The sequence below is a fragment of the Rhineura floridana genome, chromosome 2 (genome assembly GCF_030035675.1).
Source record: "Rhineura floridana isolate rRhiFlo1 chromosome 2, rRhiFlo1.hap2, whole genome shotgun sequence".
In the NCBI taxonomy this organism is placed as follows: Eukaryota; Metazoa; Chordata; class Lepidosauria; order Squamata; family Rhineuridae; genus Rhineura; species Rhineura floridana.
The window spans coordinates 40423316-40442099 of record NC_084481.1 but is presented as its reverse complement, the minus strand read 5'-3'; the positions used below and the strand labels follow the sequence as shown (position 1 = coordinate 40442099).

At 41.3% G+C, this 18784-nt stretch overlaps 1 long non-coding RNA gene across 1 annotated transcript; it reads right to left on the bottom strand.

The window, feature by feature from the left end:
- Positions 1-6636: 6636 nt before the first annotated feature.
- LOC133376375 (uncharacterized) lies at positions 6637-18379 on the bottom strand. The gene is made up of 3 exons (XR_009760462.1): positions 18000-18379; positions 13065-13207; positions 6637-7855 (listed from the first exon to the last, which is right to left on the bottom strand). It is a non-coding gene; the product is annotated as an uncharacterized LOC133376375 (long non-coding RNA).
- Positions 18380-18784: the final 405 nt, after the last annotated feature.

The following is an 18784-nucleotide window of genomic DNA, read 5'->3' as shown; positions in this document are numbered from 1 at the left end:
AATAAATAAATAAATAAATATCATTATCCTCCATGAATTTGTCTCATCCTCTTTTAAAGCTGAGCAAGGGTGGGTGGTCCCCAGGTCAGTTCAGGGCAGGTCGGTCAAATGCCTCCTCCCAGATTGGAGCCACAGGGCAGATAGGGGGACTGTGCACAGTTCTAATGTTGTATACCACCTTGATATATTTCATGAAAGGGCAGGTTATAAATATTTCAATAACAAAATTTCAACCAAGATCCCAAGTCTCAGCCCAACATTCTAACCCAGGGATGAGGAATCTGTGGCCCTCCAGATGTTGCTACACTACATCTCCCATTATTCCTGATAATTGGCCGTACTAGCTGGGAGTGATGGAAATTGGAGTCCAACATCATATGAAAGTTCCCCATCTGTGTTCTAATCACTACGCCACCATGGCTCTCCTGTGGGTACATTTGTGGATAGTGGTGAATGTTGCTTTGATGACTGTTTTTTAGATTTATAATGCCTCTTTGAACAATTTTGTTATTTTTGTGCAAACACAGTCTTATGAATGCTGAGCAAGCAAAGCGTTGTTCATATAATACAAATGTACCAGAGCTTGGTAATTGCCTTAGTATTATGGTTCCCTCCCACATGAATTGGGAGAAAAATGCTATAGATTAGTTAAGTTCTATGGCAAATGATGTTTGAAAACTATGCAGTTAAAACGAGAAGGTCTATCCTAAAATATGCCCACAGCCAAATCTAGTAAACTTTGCCATCTTGATTGGGTAACTGGTATATGTGTGTTGAAAAGGAAGGCATCTACCTGAGAGGCCCTTCTTCAGGTGTCCCCATCAAACCAAGTGAGGCAGATGACTACTAGGGAGAGAGCCTTTTCAACGGTGACTCCCTGGTTGTAGAATACCCTCCCCAGTGAGTCCTACCTTGTGATCTTTTCAGCACTGTGTGAAGACCTTTTTTTTTTTTTTTAAAGCAGGCTTTTCAGTTTGAAAAACACATTTTACTGCTTTTTAGACTCATGGCGCTACTATTTTCTTGGTTGCTGCCTTTATTCTGATGTTGTTTACATTTTGTTCCAGATTTTATGTTTATGTTGCATTTGTATATGTTATAATTTTAAATTTTGTACTGCGAACCACACAGAGAGCTTTTTGTTAATGGGTGGTGTAGAAATGCAATAAAAAAGTAAATATATTTAAGAATGGATCACTGGAAAGTAATAGGTAAATTAAAATGCATGTTCATTACACTGACCATACATTTTAGACATAGACGTTTCTACTATATCACTTGCATAACATTAATATCAGAGGCCTTTCCTCAGAGGCTTTGCAGGTGGCATTGTCTTCATTACGATAAACTGAAGTGTTCTTAGCCTGCCCTGCATCCATCTACAATAAACAGGTGTTATAGGAAAATGGCTCTTTGTGATTGTTTGATGTGAATGTAGTATTGTTTCTTTGTTTAAGGCCTTTTAACTACAACCTGGGAGACCAGGATTCGAATCCCCACAAAGCCATGAAGCTCACTTGGTGACCTTGGGCCAGTCACTGCCTCTCAGCCTCAGAGGAAGGCAATGGTAAACCATCTCTGAATACCGCTTACCATGAAACCCTATTCATAGGGTCATCATAAGTCGGAATCGACTTGAAGGCAGTCCAACAATAGACAAGAATGAATTGGCCCTGCACTGCTGATCTCCATCAAGCCATATATTTAAAAGTTGTAATGGAGCAATATATAAAAGTTATGACAAATCCAGCACCATTTAAATTATGTAATAATTATAAACTTATTTGCATGCTTGTTTCAACATGATGGCGATGCCAGTCATAGATCAACACATACAGGTGTGTCAGCCTATCCATAGCACCTGGAGATTACATCACACAGTAGAGGCTTATTTGGAAATTTAAGGGAGTTTGTAGGTATGTGGAGGTGAGGGGAACAGGTTCGTAGTCTGGGGGTTCTTTTCGATCCATTCCTGTCCCTCGAGGCTCAGGTAGCCTCAGTGGCACGGAATGCGTTCTACCATCTTCGGATGGTAGCCCAGCTACGCCCCTACCTGGACAGCAATGACCTCGCCTCAGTTGTGCAAGCTCTGGTAACCTCTAGATTGGACTACTGCAATGCACTCTACGTGGGGCTGCCTTTGAAGACAGTTCGGAAACTACAGCTAGTGCAAAACGCGGCAGCCAGACTGTTGACGAGGACGAGACGGTCCGCACATATAACACCTGTTCTGGCTCGTTTGCACTGGCTACCTGTTCGTTTCCGGGCCAGATTCAAAGTGCTAGTTTTGACTTATAAAGCCTTACACGGCGCGGGACCACAGTACCTGGTGGAACGCCTCTCCCGATACGAACCTACCCGCTCACTACGTTCAACATCAAAGGCCCTCCTCCGAGTTCCGACCCATAGAGAGGCTCGGAGGGTTGTAACAAGATCCAGGGCCTTTTCAGTGGTGGCCCCCGAATTATGGAACAGTCTCCCCAACGAGGTACACCTGGCGCCTACACTTCTATCTTTCTGGCACCAGGTCAAAACCTTTTTATTTTCGCAGGCATTTTAATATATTTTATTAGTTTTTAATATGTACCAGATTGTTTAATTGTTTAATATGTTTGCCTTTTAGTGTTTTTTATGTGATTTTATTGTATTTTACTTACTGTTGTGCACCGCCCAGAGAGCCTTCTGGCTGTGGGCGGTATAAAAATTGAATAAAATAAATAAATAAATAAACTGATTGTCACATAAAATCCCCCAAATGAAAATGCTTTCAGGTAGATTTTATTTACACTAGTGATTTGTTCACCAAATGGTAGGGATATCTGAAATCTGCATCACAGCCCCCCCTCCCTGCTATTTAGAATTGGGATTTTCTAGGGGTGAGTGAAAATGGCCTTTGATAATTCTGCATGTTTGCCATGTGGGTGGTAAAATTGTGGGTGGCATTTTGCTGAATATTCTTTTGGGGTGTTTTTAATCACTAAATGTTGAATGAAACTCTACTGTTGGTTCATTTTGTTGGATGAAGGAAGCAATGGGCTAACAGAGGAACAGAACTGGCCCAAGACATTTGGCTGCCCTAGGTGAATTGCAGATGGTACCCCTGGCCCGGGTCAAGATGCCTAGTAGCCAAGTCTGGGCTCCTACTGGGAAGAAGGGCAGGATATAAATATAATAGTAAATAAATTAGTAAATAAAAATCTGTTTGAATTATTTTAGTATCTGGGGCAGAATATCCCACAAATGCCTCTATGTGGAAGAAAATACAATACATTAACTAAGTAATGTTTGCTGAAGGAAGTACTTAGCACAGCATGGAATTCACTACCACAAGATGTAATGATGGCCACCAACTTGGAATTGCTTTAAAAGGAGATTAAACAAATTAAAAGAGGATAAGGCTATCACTGGTTACTAGCCACAACATCTATGCTCTACTTCTACTGTTGAAGGCAGTATGTCTCTGAATACCAATTGCTGGGACTCACAGCTGGGGAGGGCTCTGTTGCACTCATGTCTTTCCACAGGCATCTCACTGGCTTCTGTGAAAACAAGATGCCTTAAATCAGCTGCCCTCATTCTGCCTAACGGTGGGGCCAACCCTGGAGAGGAGGATGGGAAGAAGCAAGGGCCAAGCCCATTGTTTTCCTCAATGGTTTTAAAATAATATTAAACAATGTTAAAACTGGATTCACAGATGGGAAAATGGGGAGGTTGCTTTACTAAATATTCTCCGGGGATGACTGAAATGATCCAACAGTTCAGGAGCATCTTGAAAAAAGATACCATTCCAACCATTGGTCTGAAAATTCTTTTCTGAGAAATCTCAGCTCAGACCTACAGGTTTCAACATGCAAATAGGGGAGGGCAGGAGGAGATGATTAGACTATTGATTGCTGATGTCACAACAGTCCTTAATTGTGTGTTGAGAGAGCTTAATGCTTACTGCTATTCTATTTGCAGGAGTCTCTTCCAAGTGAAAGGTCACAGTTCCCTGTGCAAACATACTTATTTATGTTCCTATCATCTTTTTGACTGTCTCTCTCATGCCCATGTCAGTAGTTGACAGATACAATTGCAGAAATGTTCATGTGCTCGTATGCACCTAGAAAACAAGCCTAGAGATTTGGAAAAGCTTGATATAATGCAACCCATTTGAACCAAAGTGCTTAGATTTTTGTCAGTTAAGTCTGACTCCTGAGTGATGCAGTATGCTGTCCACTTGAAATTTGTGTAGAGGCTGTTCCATGCCATTCTTGTGGCCCCATGCAAAACCTTTGCATGAATGCATTTAATTGGTCACAGCAACAGATGGATGCATTTGGTTTCTCATAATTTCTCAGTTTTCCAATCTTGTTTAGTTCTTTACATATCCTCACCAATTAGAAGAATAGAAACACTGTTGTGCACACTACAGTTAGCTGGCTGGCTAACCACCTAACCCGGAACGCAGGCCTAATTTCTGATTTTCCCAATGTGCGCAGCCCAGCAACCAGTAAAAAAAAATTCCAATAGCTTTAGTATGAACAAGTTTGTTTTTTAGGTGGAATCTAAAACTGAGGGTAGGAATGTGCTTGACTGTTCTGCCAGTTCCAGTGTGTCTCCACCTCTCTCTTTTGAAAACCATGACACCCAACGCTAGTCAAACCCTGGGTCTAAGTGAAGACTTTGACATACACAAGTCGTACCTACATGAGGAACATGCACATTTCCTACAGGATATGAATGTAGGGCCCATACAAATTGCACTGTTTGTACAACGCAGTGTATGATGCTTGCGTGAGGTTTTCCCATCCACCCTTCTTGTCCCCCCTCTCAATCCAAAGGTCTACCTCCTGTTCTTCCAGTGTCATGCTACAGCACTAAAGCTGAAATGCAGGAAACTCTTCCGCAGCAACAGCATTGAACAATAATCTTCCATAATGCTATGAGCCTGTGATTGCATAAACCAGGGTAAAAACATGTCCGGCTATGGAAGACTGACCTTGGTAGATATCTGTCTTGTGTAAACTGCTTATGTTACTCCACATTAGGATGTATGGGTGATTGGTCCAAAAATAGTCCAGCATGTTTTGCATACACACCAAATAATATATTTTACATGCATCACTTAGTTATAATGTGCATTGTGAATGGAGACATAACAACTGGCTATTGTTGGCTGTGATAATTACTTTATGAAGTTATTGTTTTAAAGTTGTATTTCAGTACATGGAAATAGATTTGTATTAAAATGTATAGACTACCTTGACTTTTGCATTTATGGGGAAACATGCACAATTGTTTTGGCTTTATGATTACATAAAGCCATTGAAATTAAAAGGAATTTGCTATGAATAAAAATGAATAGGATCACGGCCTCAAATCATTTACTTCACAGGGATCACATCAAAGTCAGAAATCTCCTTCTGAAAAAGGTGTTAGGATCTTGGGGGAGAATAGTTGAGTGTAATCAAGACAAAACAGGCAAAGACTTTAATGGTATCACCATATCACTTCACAGTCTTATTATTTTATTTGACAAAGAAGGGAACAATAGCATCTTAATTGCTGTAACCTTGCAGGGTTACAGTAGAGTTTTGGCATCAGTTGTTACAAACATGAGTTGTTTGCAAACCCTGCACAATGCTTAAGTGAATTTACATGCTTAGATTTTCTTAATGCTAAGTCTTCAATTTATATATACATCATTTTTCCTTCTGTAAAATAATACATCAAGGAATCTGGGAATTATCAGAGCAATCCTATAGTATACCCAGGGATATGATTATAATCCTATATACTAAATTTTGCTACTCTCAATTAACCAAAAATATTTTTTGGTGGGGGGGGAATGTACAGAAAGGGCAGAATTTACTTTTTTGACCAGTGTGCCTCATATTATCCATCGAGTCAACTCTCATTATATACCCTGTAGACTCCTAAACTGTGGTCCTGGATCAGTCTTGTGATCCTTAATGTGATAAAGTGGAAATAAAGAGAGATACTTAACAGATAAAGGTTTCCTTGATGTTGCTACTGCATACTGAAGAGGCAAACAACTTTTCAGTGTGCATTGTAATACTTAGACTGAAAACAGCTACCCTTTTCAATCATGCAAGTAGCTACAGCAGAAAAGGTTTTTTTAAAAACAGCAGCAACAGGGCTTCTGAGAGGAAGGGTGGGATATTAATTTACTAAATAAATAAAATAAACACAGCATGATATCAAATGAAGCTATGAAATGAAGAAATGAGCTGGGGAGGAGGACTTTTCAAACATTGTCTTGGATTAGCAGATGTTAGATAAAAACGTGTGATTGTCCATAAAGAACAAGCAACCACCATAATAATAGCCTGCAGTACAATAATGTAAAAAAACCCCACACCACTGATATGTAGACATTACAAGGGTGTACAAATAACTTCCTCCTATGTTCATTGAACATGTGAAAGGGAGAACAGGAACACAACTCCAGCTATTGACCTGCCTGCCGGCCACATTCTTCTCCCCAGCGCGGCACATTCAGTGTAAAAAGGGGATGTATGTCCATATGGATAGAGTTTATATAGTCATGTAAAGGACAAAAATAATTTAAAAGGGCCAAATTTAGATTTTAAAAAATGAACACTTTTAATGCTAAAATACAGATGATGCACATTCATCAAACTCTTAGGGATTACAGACAAGTTGTTTACAATTGCATTACATTTTCTTTTAAAAAAACCTACCCCAAATTCATAGGACTTCGCATTGAAATAAATTACAAAATTCTAACTTGCTCAGTACTACTTTCCTGAAAGTATGATTGCTTCCTTAAGTTGTGCTCCTTGTATTGTCTTGAAAAGCCATGAATTTTGATAAATGGCTTTTTGTTAGGAAAGCCTCATTCTTCTTGTTAGTTGGACCCAGGTGAATGGATTGCCCTAGGCCATCATTTCAAACTCTGTAGCTTAGACAGAGAGTAGTCACAAGAGGTTGATGGCAAGCAGTGACTTGCAAATGGGGGATCACCCAGCTGCAGATAACATTTCAAGCCACCATCTCAAAAACACTCAAGCAGCAATGACTGTGCACGGGAGCCATAATGAGGGCAGCTGTGCCAAAACCTGTCTTCCAATCTCTCGTAAGTTTTCTTCCTCGTTCTCAAGACAATTTAGAATTTTGGGAGGGACACAGCTGAGTTTACCTTCTTGTTGCAAAGTGGCTGAAGTCAATGGGTTCCTCCAACCCTTTCCATTAAACATTTCTGCAATGCTCTCTGGCCTCTCCAGCTGCCCACATTTCCTGATCTGAGAAAAGGCCAACTGGAGGAATTACTACTAATTACAACAGGTTTACTACAAGCTTAAATTGAAGCATTTAAATTCGCTGCCCTGGGCTCCTGCTGGGAGAAAGGGTGGGATATAAATCAAATAATAAATAAAATAAATAAATAAGCATGGGAACCCAGGGAGGCTGGCTACCAAGCATCTGAGATAGGTACACTCACAGTGTTTGTTTTTAAGGGCTCCTTTGTTTCACTGTAAAAAAACCACCTGATTTTTTCAACAGTAAGAAAGACTTAACTTAAAATGACAACAAACAGCTGTCAGGTGCATGGTATGTTACCACCCTGCATTCCACAGTCATAGGAAAGCCCAGCTGAGGACACTGGGAGGTTTTCAGCAAATGCAGGCACCTAGGAAGGCTCTGGAATGTAGACCACTGGAAATGATTTGTAGAATGCAAGAAAATACATTCCTTTACCTCCATGATGATAAGGGCAAGAAAAACTCCACACACAAAATGTCCATCCTTGAGGATTTCAAAGTAATGTTATCTCCCCTTTAAAGATTTTCAAATGCTATTTCTCTTCTCATGAATTGATGGAGAATGGCTGGAAAAAATGCAGAGGAAATCTTAAGTTCAGTTCGCCACATTATTTTTTTAAAAAGTCCTCATGAAAATATATACATGTTTGTATACAATCTTGCCTAATTTACATATTTTTGGAAAGCACTTGCCCTTAACATAATGCATTTTTGTAAGTTATTTTCACGAATATATGCATTTTATGCACACTATACCCTAGTATATGCAATTTGTACATATTACTTGGCTGGAGAAGTGCAGTGCAAAATTTGGAGAAAAGCCAGTTTTGAAAGATGTCTGTTTTTCATTTCTTAGATTGTTTCAGAAAATGCAAATTAGGGAGATTCACCTTTAAATGTGAACTACATTCAATGTCTCTCCCATCCCTAGTTGCCAAATCCCTAATTCATATTCATGAAGGGAGAATATCACCCTGCCATCTAAGGGTGGAAACCAATGTTCCTTCAGACAGAAGGGAATGCACATTTCACAGTTGAATGGCTAGCTACCCCCTCCTGGCTTTGCCCAACTGACATCCTGTGGATCGGAACTGGCACCCCATCCCATGCACTGAGCAGGCTATCTGCTCTATTTTTATCCTCCTTCCCTTGCAAGCATCCGGTGTGTTTATCTGCTCCAACTTTTGTTTAGTACTTTATTTTACTTGGCTATCTTGTAACTTCTAGGCTAGATTACTGCAATGCATAGTTTATGGGGCTACCTTTGAAGATAATTCAGAAATTCCATTAGGACCAGATTCAACTGCTAGACTGCTGACCAGAAGCCAATTGGATGAAACACCTCACAGTAGTTCTCAAAACAGCTTCACTGGCTCCCAGTCTGTTCCTGAGCACAATTCAAAGTGCTGGTTTTAACCTACATGGTTGGGATCTGCGCTGCCTTCAACCACAAAGGCCTGCTAAAGCATTGAGAGGCCCTTCTCTAGAAGCACCTTGACCTTCTAAGGTGAGGTGTGTGGACAATGTCATTAAATGATTTAGTCTCTAGATAACAGTTCTATCTCGGTGGAATCAGGAATATCCTGTCTGTTCTCTTCTTGATGTTCTTCCTGACTAGGGTATCCTCTAAGCCAGGGGTTCCCAAACTGTAGTCCGTAAGCTTCATTCAGGTGGTTCACAATATGTTCGCATCAAATATTCATATTGATTTGTAATTGTATTTTATTGCTTCTTTTATTTTATATACAGTATTGCATTTCCCATCTAAATTGGGCTGTTGTAATACAGAACGCTACACTGTAATGGAAGAGCTGTGGGTTCAGTTCAGTTCTGGTACAGGAAACTAATTCCTAGACTCAGTATGTGCTCAGAGCCATCCTGTTCATTATTTCTATTTGTATGTCTTTTGCACCTGGCTCTGGCTGGCAGATCTTGGGGTTCTAGTAAAAAAAGAAAAAAATCCAATGAGCCTGAAGTCTGCCCAGCGCAAAATAACATTAGTTCTGATGGGAGGGGTGGAGGTAGCTTCCTGACTGACCCAGGGGACAACCAATCAATGTTCTGCACAATCCAGCTCTGAGAAGGGATAGGGGGTTGCTTCATGTTTGATACAAGTATGATTCAGTCACTGATCCTGATCCTTGAGAATGTCGGAATTTCTCTATTGAGAAGCATAGCAAAGTTGCATAGCGCTGCGGAACGGAGAGTATTGAGTGAGCTGTATTTGAATCTTTGCTAAGATTCTACCTTCCCTGCAAATTAGTCAGACAGAGACTTTAAGCTTTAAAATAAGAAACAACTACTTTATTCTGGAAGTACATGCTTGATAGGAAAGAGTCCTTACATCTAGCTCACTAACTATGTTGGAGCAGCTTGCACTGGTCCCAGTGCAGCTCTCATCCTGGTTGAGAGGAGAGACAAAGAGAAGATGTCTGCTCCCCTCTCGAGAGAAAGAGAACACTGAGAAAGGCGCGAAGGAACTGGGATCAACATTCGTTTGCTTATCAGTCTAGCAGAAAGGGAAGAGACAGCAGGATCAAAGGGATAGGTATAGCCTCAACCAGCAAGAGGTCTAGCTCTCTAGCTACCCTTATTAACCCCATGCAGCCCCAACCCACCAAGTTGGAGTTGAACCTCATACATTCCAACAGAGAAAAGGTTGTGTGTGTGTCAACTATGCAGTGAGTAGGGATGGAAAGATCTCTCAATTTCTGCTCCCTTAGTTTCTCATTTTTCCTTCTTAAATTCAGTTCTCTGTGTTCTGCAGCAATTTGGTGTTTTTTTTTTTTAAAAAATCCTCATGAAAATTTTCCAGCACTTTAATACAAATTTCTCCTAATCAACCCATTTTTGTATGGGGTTTTGACTAATGAACACATTTTGCAACCAGTTTCTCCTAATTTAATACATTTTGTATGTTCATTTCATGCATACTTTCCTATAACATATGCATTTTTGTAAACATTGCTTGGATGGAAGAACTGCATCACAAAATTCGGATGTGAATTTCAAAGCATGGCCACATTGCAGTTCTCATATTATTTTGGAAAGTGCGAATTTGCTGGATTCAGCTTGAAATGGGAAATTCTCCCCCATCCCTAACGGTGAATGTGCTTCTGCAGCAGACTCACTTTGCTAAAATTAACAATGTATACTGTATCTGTCTTAACTCTAAAATCATTTCTGGTCAAAAATTAGTACAAGGTTTGTGTACATGCATGGGAGTTGTGCTCTTATGCATGTTAGTGAGGCTTAACAAAGAATTTCCTGGTGGATTAATTCAGATGTAACTTGTGCAAGAGGGTCACAAGGCAGTGATTCTCAGCACATTTCCTTAGAATCCACTGAATTTTGTAAAACTCACTTTTCAGTGAGCATGTTTCAGAGCAGAATGCAAGTATACCTCTTTTCTTAGGTTCTTCTCATTACATATTTGATCAGGGCAGGGAACTAGTGACCTTTCAGACATTACTGGACTACAGCTCCCATCTTCCCTGACCATTGGCCATGCTGGCTGAGGCTGATGGGAGTTGGAGTACAACAACATCTGGCATGCACTGGTCCCTCACCCTTGTATGAAATATTCAAACATATCCACCACCATTCACAAAGCATGTTTCTAAGTTCAGGCCAGAAGGATGGCAATGAGCACTACCAGATATTTAGCATGGTTCAAACCAGAACGGGCACAATTCAGCCCAAGTTAAACATGCCCTTGAAATCTATCCTGTTCAAGTCAAGATGAATTAAAAGTACTTAATCAGATAGTGCCTTTCATTATGATGCTTAGGTAAGTTATTTTCCCATGAAAACTCTGCAGCCAAATTAAGATGGGGACAATCTAAAAATCTAGCCTTGATATGCATCTACCTGTAGGGTGATTTTTTGCCTCTATCTGTTGGTATACTGGACTTTTTTGAAAATTAATTCCATGGAGAAATTTGTCAGAATGCTGGTATCTTCCAAAGATTAAAAACTGGTTTTAAAAAATTGTTTCTTTTAACAGGAAGTTTCACTGCCTGTCTGTTGCTAAAAGTTTGGTATGAATGCATGTAGAAGAAAGGCCCCACACGGCATCAACTTGAACAATCCTGAAGTACAGTGCGTTCAGAGACTTAATCCTTTATCTGTCCAAACGTTTGACAGAAGAGAGGAGAGGAGAGATTGTAAGTGGGTGGATGGATGGCAAAAGGTGTATTTGAAAGTACCATTCTTTTTCTTAATTGAGGCTGAATTAAAAATTAAAAACCTAATTTCCATCCAATGCAGACAGAGGAAATCCAAACCACGCATGACCTAGGAAAATTTCCCCACTGATTTCACTGGAGGGAGCTAGACCTGAGCACAGCACGAGAGAATGCATAACATGCCATATGCATTAATTTTGTGCTATGCTCAGGATCGCAGCCCAAGCCAGCAAATTAGATCATAAGAACATAGCAAGTCCTGTGCTAATTAAGTCCAAGGTCTACTAACTCCATTTACCTGGCAGTAAGCTCTGTTGAATTCAATAGGACTTACTTCTGAGTAGACATAGTTAGGATTGCCCTGTTATTACAGTCTACCTATGGCCAGTTAAATGCCTCTGGAAGCGCACAGGCAGGCCATGAAGATGACAGACATATATTATGGTTTATCCCCAGCCTTTAGTAATCAAAGATATACTGCCTCAGAACAGGAGGTTCTATTCAGTTATCTTAGCTAATAGATGTTGACAGGAGAGGCTGCAACAACATGTTTCAGGGTGGAGTGCTACTGTTCAAGATTCCAGTCATTCCTTCCACCAGTATTCCATGGCAATTGAGTATGCTCAGACCTCACTGGATTGTTTTTGCATGTGAGAAGGACTCCCACTTTTAGGGGTTTGTTTCCCAAAAGTTTTTTTTAAACTTCTGAAAAGATGTCTCCCCCACCATCAGTCTGCAGATCCCTTCCTCTTGTACATAGATGATGACATTTTGGCTACATAAGCAACAGCACTCATAGCCTGGACACTGGAAATAGACCTATCTTCCCTCAATTAGAAATTTAATTCTTTAATTGATTCAGAAATTGAACCAGATTTAGGCAAAGCCAGTTTCTATCAAGTTTCTATCTTCATATGCTAGTACGGATTAAGCAAAACCAATTCTTTTTTTCTTTGAGGGGCAATCTGCAGGTTTTGTGTTGGATTGTTACTTTATGCCAGGCTTACATATAATTCTTACTTAAATTCCTGGAGCCACCAAAACAAAACCACAAAATGTATTAATATTTTGGCTTTCATTGGTTTAGCTGAGATCCCTCTCCCTTTTTTTTTGTAATCTGTTGGCTCAGTTCAGCAACATTTTAAACTGGTGTTCCACTAAACTGTTTGAGAATTACTGAGGTCAAAGGAATTAAATTATTTTAAATATCATTCTATGCATCTCACCTGGGAGTAAGGCTTGCATGCCCACCATACTTTTAAAGCACACAGCTTCTCCCAAAGAATCCTGGGAACTGTAGTTTACCCCTCACTGAGCTACAATACCCAGCATCATTATCAAACTATAGTACCCAGGATGTTAAGGGGGGGGGAAGAGGGATGTGCTTTCAATGTATGGCGTCTAAATCTCATTGAACCTGGTAGGGCTTACTGAGTAATACACAAGATTGTTCCATGCATAATAGCTTACATGTTTTAAAGCAGTCTTTCTTCTGAGTTTACAATCACTTAGGAGAAAACTATTTAGCAAACAACTGGAGTAAGTATGAAAATTAAGTTTCTTTTAAATGCAGCCTGAAAGCACGCACCTGGTCCAGTTTGTTCGGATGCCTTTGTTCTACAGTGTATAATCTGGAAGGATACGAAGCTAGTAAATTACTGCAGAAATGTATGATTATGTTGAATGTGCTCTGGCAAATTCTAAAGGGTGCAGCTGAAATTCAAAAGGATCCTGTGAAAAGGAAAAGATTCTGTAGGTAATAGCAAAAAAAGTGATGCAAGTGTAACCCTATTCCTGGAGGAAGAGCTGGAGCTGTGACTTCTATATCACTGTTTTCTTCTTTGGTGCTGCATTTGCCTTGTTGGCCTGAGCTTAAACAGATTTCTAAAATTAACAGTAAATGTGGTCTTCGATATACTTGCAACATGCACAGTGCATTTTGCACCATTGTGAAACAAAACACCTGCAACCCCAAATAAGTGGATTCAGAGGCACTTTTCTTCTCTACCACACATGATATCCACCTTCCCTCAAAATCAGCTTTCCACTTGTATCTTTACACTTGTATCTTTACACATTTGAACCAGGAATATATTGGCAGCCGTGTTTTGCTATTGTCACCTGAACATTCAGACTGGGGAATTGCACTGATACCATATTTGAAGTTGCTTAGAAAATAAAGTGCAGTGGGTAACCCATCCTTACAACACATTAAGAGAAATTGGTTCTCATATATATGAAGGCCAAACTCTTCCTTCCAGTACAACTGCCATATAACTGATGTTAAACAAGCTGATGATGCACCTGCCATATAGCTGATGTTAAACGATTTGCTTTGAGGAACATTAAAAAACCCATTTGTTTTGAATGAAACAGTTTCGAGATCTAGAAAATGGCAAAGTATAACCATTTAAGCTAAGTAATGCATCAGTATGCCAGTTCTGAAGCAGATTTTTAATCCAAAGTCAAGAGACATCACATTATGTCTCGTTTAATGATTTGGTTCTTATTCATTTTATAAAACAAATGTATTCATTTATTTTTGTTCTAATGTTCTATATGTTTATGTAGAACTTTGTGACGGTTCAGTGACTTTCTATGACTGTAAATCCCAAGGATTTTAGTAGGACTTCCTGCGACATAGAGTGTTTAGGATTAAAGTGTTAAATATGCTATTCTACTGCTTCCAGTATAAATATTATTATAGGCAGGCAGTTACAGTTTGCAGTCTACTAAGTATGATATGAAAATAATGACTTCAAATACCCATTATTTAGAATGCACTTTTATACAGAACAATATATTTAGTTACAATGCAATAGAAAATAAGATGTGTCTTTTTAAATGTTTCTTTTTCAAAAACAACAACAACCAGCACACCCAGTCCTAGGTACATCTACTCAGAAGTAAAGCACATTGGTTATTTCCTTTCAAATAAGCCTTTTAGGATCAAGACACTAAACATTAATTAGTGAATATTACCTGTTAAGCTTGCATACACTAAATGATTAACATAGCCCTTTTACAATCATCAGGAGTTTTGGGCTGAAGTGTCACCAATATGCGGATGACACTCAGCTCTATCTCTCATTTAAGTCCTCACCAGAGTTGGCTGTGGATACCATGTCCAAGTGCCTGGAATCCATAAGTGGATGGATGGGAGAGAACAGGCTGAAGCTGAATCCCGACAAGACCGAGGTGTTGCTTGTGGGAGACAGAGGAAGGCTGGGTATTACGGACCTGATGCTTAATGGGGTGAGATTACCCCTGAAGGACCAGGTCCGCAGCCTCGGGGTCATTCTTGACTCCAGGCTGTCCATGGAGGCTCAGGTCTCGGCGGTGAGTCGGGCAGCTTGGTATCAGTTACATCTGATACGGAGGCTGCGACCCTACCTTCCTGTTCATCTGCTCCCACGGGTGATACATGCCCTGGTCTCCTCTCGCTTAGACTACTGTAATGCGCTCTACGTGGGGTTACCCTTGAACACGGTCCGGAAGTTACTGCTGGTACAGAATGCGGCGGCACGCTTGATTAAGCACAGCTGTCGCCGTGACCATATCACGCCAGTGTTAATAGATCTTCACTGGTTACCAGTTGTTTACCGGGCCCAATTCAAGGTGTTGGTGCTGACCTTTAAAACCCTATACGGTTTCGGCCCAGTCTATCTGAAGGAGCGCCTACAGAATCACCAATTATGCCGCCTGACAAGATCAGCCTCACAAGACCTTCTCTCGGTCCCACCGGTTAAAACAGCTAGGCTGGTGCGGACCAGAGAGAGGGCATTTTCGATTGTGGCCCCCACCCTCTGGAATTCCCTTCCTTTTGATCTCCGACATGCTCCCTCCCTGATGGGTTTTCGCCAAGCCTTAAAAACCTGGCTATTCAGGCGGGCCTGTGGGATTGGGGAGGATTAATTTTATAAGGTTTTAAATAGAAATTGGTTTTAAATTGATTATGATTGTGTTTGCTTGTATTTTATTTTGTATTATGTACTGCTCTCTATTATTGTAAGTCGCCTAGAGTGTCCACTAACCTGGACAGATAGGCGACCAACAAATAAAATTTATTATTATTATTATTATTATTATTAAGTACTTGGATTGTGGTCTGCCAGTATTGCTATTAACCTGGTATTTTAAAAAAAACTTTTATCAAAGGTTAAGCACTTACTCCCTGTAATGTAACTGGACCAAGATCACATAGCAGCATTATTTCAACTGGAGAAAAAAAGTACAGAAGATGAGGCTTAAAAATAGCCTTGGGATGTAATAAAAATATAGAAAGTATGTCATAGACTCAAGTTCTCACGTTCCAATCATATGCATGTCTGCTCAAAAGTAAGACTCCATTATATATATAAACACTTGTAGATTGTATCCAGCAGCGTATAGCTGAAAGTAAATAACTGGCAGTCATTATAAACAATGTCTGCATGGTATGCTCCTCTTCATTAACACTTGCTTATACACACTTACACTCTCCCAGCCAACTGAAAGTACCTCATGAAGTCTCACTGGACAGCAATGAGACTTAGTAAAATCACTGAATCCTAAACTGGAGCCAGATCAGAGCCATGTTTTCAAATCTGTCCTTATTATTAAATTGAGCAGGAAAAGGCTACTCTGACAATAGCTTATCATTTGTTTAGGATTGTCTAAAGTGACTTCTGTTCCTCAAATGCTAATCAAAACACAGACTGGATCGTTGCATCTGGTCCAGCAAAAGTTCTCAGCCATGTCTGTTGTTGTTAAAGAACCACTTAAAGCTTTTTTGCTTTACACACTTTTATGGCTTTCATACATCCATCTGACAGAAATTGCATACATTTGAAATTCTGCCCCACAAACACCTGTTTAAGATTGTAAGTAACCAACAGCACAGACTTAGGGCATGTCTACATAGATGCCCACTTTCCGGGGGGCTTACTCCCACATAAGTGTGTAAAGAATTGAAGCCCAAAGGCTTTCTAGGAATCAGTTCAGCCTGAGCCTCTGGCTGTTTGGCCTTGAACATCAACCTCCTTACATGAAAGGCAGTTGGATTCCTATCTAAATAGGAAGCTTCTTCTGTCTGTGAATAAATGTGTATTCCTGACTCCCCCACCCCGCTCCTTTTCTTTTCTTTTTTTTTGATCTGTGGAACATCCTCGTAGGGACGCGCTCGCTTCCTTTCTGGAGAAAATGAAAGGGCACAACAGAGGAAAAAGAACAAGCCTTCGACACGACAACCAAAAGGGATATCCTGCAAGCGATGACATGTCAACTTGGCACTGCCCCCTCTGGGGGTTCCTGTTTGCCTGGAGCCAGCAACGCCGCAATCCCTCCAGCAGCGGGCCAGTCCTCCCGCCTTCCCCATCGAGCTCCCGCGCGTCGGAGAGGAACACAATTAGAGGATATACCGGCAGGAAATAAAGCGGACCCCCGAGAGGCTTACTCCTCTCTCCTCCCCAGCGCAAAATGGACACCTTTGGCCCAGCGGAGAAGAGGCAGGCCGGGCTTGGAGGGAGGAGGAGGGGTCTGCATGTCGATCTCCCGTGCGGATTTCCTAAGCGTGCTTCCCTTCTGATCGGCAGCCAGAAGGACAACTTGCTGCGGGCGGGGGAGGCGGGAGAGAGTGACAGTGAAGGGCTGCCGCCTCCTTCCCGTTACAGCAGAACAAAAAAGGCTACTCGAGAACTTTAGTTGATCTAGCCGGCCTAGCACGCAGACTTCAGGCTGTCGCTTCACGGTCCGGAGTCCAATTACACGCGGATTACAGTTCTTACTTGTGCAAAAGCACACACACACACATACATACATACGCACAGAAAGAGAGAGGCGTGTATGTGTAAGCAGATCTGTTTTTGCACGATATCACACACACACACACACAAGCTTCAAAGCCAAATCATTGTGGCCAAGCTGCAATCTTATGCGCAGTCACTTGGGAGTAAGTCCCACTGGATCCAACAGGATTTATTTTATTACTTCTTTAAAATATATTTAAAGTATTTCTTAAGGGCCCTTCATTGAAAAGACGCCAAGGTCTACTATCCAAGTATGAGCCCAACAACAAATAAACACAATATAAAACAGCAGCAGCTCATTTCCTTCTGAGGAAGCGTGCGTCGGATGGATCGGGCCGAAGCGACCCCGATTCACTTTTGCTTGTTTACTTGGAAGGAAGTCTTCAGCTGAGTTCAGTGTGGCTGCCTCCCAAACCAACACGGGCATGGCTGCGGCGGCCCAGTCTGATGGGGCTGTGTTCGGCAGTTTTACTTCCCACAAATGCGCGTAGGATCGAACCTGCATCCTTTTCTAAACTGTATCGAAGCTTTCGTTGCATCCGATCCTATGCACGTTTCCTCGGAAGTAAATTCCCTCGAGTTCAATGGAGGGGAGGTTTACTCCCGAGTTTTCTTTGAACAACCGTGAAAAAAATGTTAACAGACCTTCTGTGCCACCCTCCCCGCGGCCTCTCAACATTGGGACCACAACCCTTTCTTGCCGGGTCAAAAGAAAACCGAAAACACTCCAAACTTACTTGGTTTGGGCTGGATTATCCTCGCCAGCGGCCGGCGCAGTGAGTTTTAGGAAAGCCAAAGCAAATGTCTTGACCCTAGAAGATTCCCCCCCCCATGAAAAGTAGGAACCGTGGCGAGGTAGGGGGGGTGTCCTCTCTCCTCTGTGCACTAGGAGTTCAAGTTGTGTGAAAACCGAGGCGGCGGCGGTGGCAGCAGCACAACAGCAGCAACCTCGTCCAGTGGGGGTTCGTCCCCTGCACGCCTTTTCCCTGGAGGAAGAGGCTGCGCACAGATTGAATTGTTTTCTGCACTTCATTTTTTTCCCTGTTTGTAAGAAAACGGGGGAAAGTAAATATAATGTCTTTGAGGAGGGGAAATGGTGGCATATTTTTGATGTATAGGGTTATTTCGGTGTAAAGTGTAATTCCCGGCCTCTGCGGAACGTACGTACACAGGTATTGTTAGTCGCACAGCGCACCCTAGCGGACAGCACTGGCGGCCGCTCCAATCCTCTCGCCTGTCGTGCCGTAGGGCTGCTGCCTGTAATAGATTATTTCCCACCCAAGCATCGACAGCTCCAACAACATAAGTGACCTTAGAACCCTCGTCCTTAGCCTGCATATTTAGTCAAATTTGCCTTTCCCAGTAAAAAAGGAAAGGTCTCAGTAAGCTGAATCCCCATAACTCATATTTTTAGCTTTTAAACCCAACTCCAATCCACATTGCTTCTCTTTCCTTCCTTCCTTCCTTCCTTCATTCCCCCTCTCTCTTACGTGCTAATTTAATTTTACTATGGACGATATTT